This window comes from Mustela lutreola, chromosome 5 (assembly GCF_030435805.1).
Source record: "Mustela lutreola isolate mMusLut2 chromosome 5, mMusLut2.pri, whole genome shotgun sequence".
In the NCBI taxonomy this organism is placed as follows: Eukaryota; Metazoa; Chordata; class Mammalia; order Carnivora; family Mustelidae; genus Mustela; species Mustela lutreola.
In genome coordinates this window covers 125905165-125907895 of record NC_081294.1, presented here as the reverse complement: position 1 = coordinate 125907895, position 2731 = coordinate 125905165, and the positions used below count along the sequence as shown (strand labels likewise).

The 2731-nt window shown below is 37.6% G+C and overlaps 1 non-coding gene across 1 annotated transcript; it reads right to left on the bottom strand.

The window, feature by feature from the left end:
* Positions 1-339: 339 nt before the first annotated feature.
* On the bottom strand, positions 340-442 carry LOC131832880 (U6 spliceosomal RNA). The gene has a single exon (XR_009354232.1). It is a non-coding gene; the product is annotated as a U6 spliceosomal RNA (small nuclear RNA).
* Positions 443-2731: the final 2289 nt, after the last annotated feature.

Below are 2731 nucleotides of genomic sequence, written 5' to 3'. Positions count from 1 at the left end.
TCATTGGCTCCCTTGTCACATATGAGTGGACCATATATGCTAGAAATTAATTCTGGACTTTGATTCTGTTCTGTTAATATATGTGTCTGTTTTTGTGCCAGGACCCTACTATGACTTTATAATATAGTTTGAAATCAGGAGCTGTGATATCTCCAACTCTTTTTCCCCTGTAGGACTGTTTTGACTATTCAGGGTCATCTCTAGTTCCAAACAAAATTAAGAACTATTTTTTCCATTTCTGCGAGGAATGCCTTCAAGATTGTATTGAATCTGTAGATGGATTTGGGTAGTATGGCCACTTGTACAAATTACCTCTTCTTGTCCATGAACAAGGGATGTAAAAATATGGAGTTTTCCACAATTTTGCATGTCCTTTTAGCATAAGGACCATGCTAATCTCCCTGTATCATTTCAATTTTGTGTATGAGCTGCCAAAGCAAACTAGGAATCTCTTATAGAGGCAGTCTTCTTACAGCCTGATAATGGAGGCCCTAAAGCTTAGGGCTGGCACGAGTCCATAAGAAATCTTTACCTGAATTCACCAAACCTATGGACAAGAACGGAAGCCAAGATGCCTGGGTCTGCATGTGGCATGTGAACTGGATTTTACCTTTACATACTCATTTTTCTAGGCAGTAGGGTAGAGTGTACAATCTAAAAAACTCTGGGTAGACTCCCTTCCAATTCTACTTTTATTCAACTCCAAGCCAAATAGAAAAGGTTGGGAGTATAATTTTACTGAATGGGATAATGATATGCTCCTTTTGGTATTTGTCCCCAAACCTTCTTTATAACTCATGGCTGGTTTGCAAAAAGAAAAATTAGTCATAGGAAAGTTATAACTTTTGTTGTAATCTGCACACCTTCAAAAGCAATAAAAATAAACTGCTATGAAATAGGATAAGTGGAAGCCCTGAGAGAGAAGTATTTAGGCACTTCTACATTTCTTACATACCTGCTTAATAATTACTGTGCTGAATTGGAATTATATGTCTGTTTTTCTGCTTGCTCCCAAACACTATCCTTAAAGGCAAGGAAAATGCATTTCATACTTGAATTCTGAGCAAAAAGCAGTGCCATATAGTCTGTATGTAATGAATGCATAATACTCCTTATTTTTCACTGTTTTTTTTTTCAAATTTTTATTTTTTCCAGTGTTCCAAAATTCATTGTTCATGCGCCATACCTGGTGCTCCATGCAATACGTGCCCTCCTTAATACCCACCACCAGGCTGACCCCACCCCCTACCCCCAGTCCCCCCCCCCCCCGCCAAAACCCTAAGTTTGTCTCTCAGAATCCACAGTCTCTCATGGTTTGTCTCCCCCTCCAACTTCCTTAGGGAATACTAGTGTGAAAAATCTGAGGTATACATTTTGAAATGTCAACATGAGAATCTTTCTAATGAGACAAACATAGAAGGACTATTTTCTATACTCATCCATTTCTTTCTAAGACTACTACAACTTGGCAGCATACTTTTATAAAAACTACACCTCACAATACTGTTACTAACTGTTAAATTTTTAATGCCCAGGCTCTTTTACTTTACTTTACTTTTTTTTCTTTTCTTTTTTTTTTCTATTCTACTCTATGACTTTGAGTGAGCAAATAGTGTTGAGTTCTGCCAGTCATTACTAGTTATAGTTGATCCTTGAACAACATGAGGGTTAGGGACTTCGACCTCCTGAGCAGTAGAAAATCCATGTATAACCTTGACTCCTCAAAAACTTAACTAGTGATAGCCTACTATTGACCAGAAGCCTTCCCAATACAGTAACATAAATAGTTCTCACGTATTTTATAATGTATTACATACTGTATTGTTACCATAAAGTACGTGAGAGAAAAGAAAATGTTACTAAGAAAATCACAAGGAAGAGAAAATACATTTATAGCACTGTACCGTATCAAACACAATCTGGGTATAAGTGATCTCATGCAGTTCAAACCCGTGTTCTTTAGGAGTCAACTGAATATGATATTAAGGGGGTACTTAATGACTCTGAGCTCAGAATTGTATTTCATTAAGTTAGAAACCTATGAGAAGATATTTTCACTCGCAATTTTGTTGCATTTCTTGAACTTCTACACATTTCAGCATAAAATTGTTTTTGTGTTAGTATTAGTGTACTAGTATTCACGGACTACCTCTGGTAACGGAGCTCTGGGCTAAAATCTAACCTTACAAGTTGTAGCTTGGCTTTGAAATAGAAAAAAATGGATTTGAAAATGCCTAGAATACAGGTAAACATCAGAAAAAACCAGCAGACTCCATGCAAAGTATGATTGCGTTTAGTCCATGTTTTTTTTTTTTTTTAAGATTTTATTTATTTATTTGACAGAGAGAAATCACAAGTAGGCAGAGAGGCAGGCAGAGAGAGAGAGAGGAGGAAGCAGGCTCTCTGCTCAGCAGGGAGCCCCATGCGGGACTCGATCCCAGGACCCTGAGATCATGACCTGAGCCGAAGGCAGCGGCTTAACCACTGAGCCACCCAGGCGCCCCGTTTAGTCCATGTTTGACGTAACTGCGTTTTTGTCCAGTGTTGCCCTAAACATACACGTAATGTGTGTGATGTTCATTTGCTTTCCTTCTGATCTTATTATTAAAAGTATTCTCCTATGAAGGGCCACATAGAATTTTTATTTTTAAATTGCAGCATAGTAAAAATAGACCTTAAAACACTCAATCTTATTTTATCCCAGAAGTACTATGATCTCAAGGCAACCATT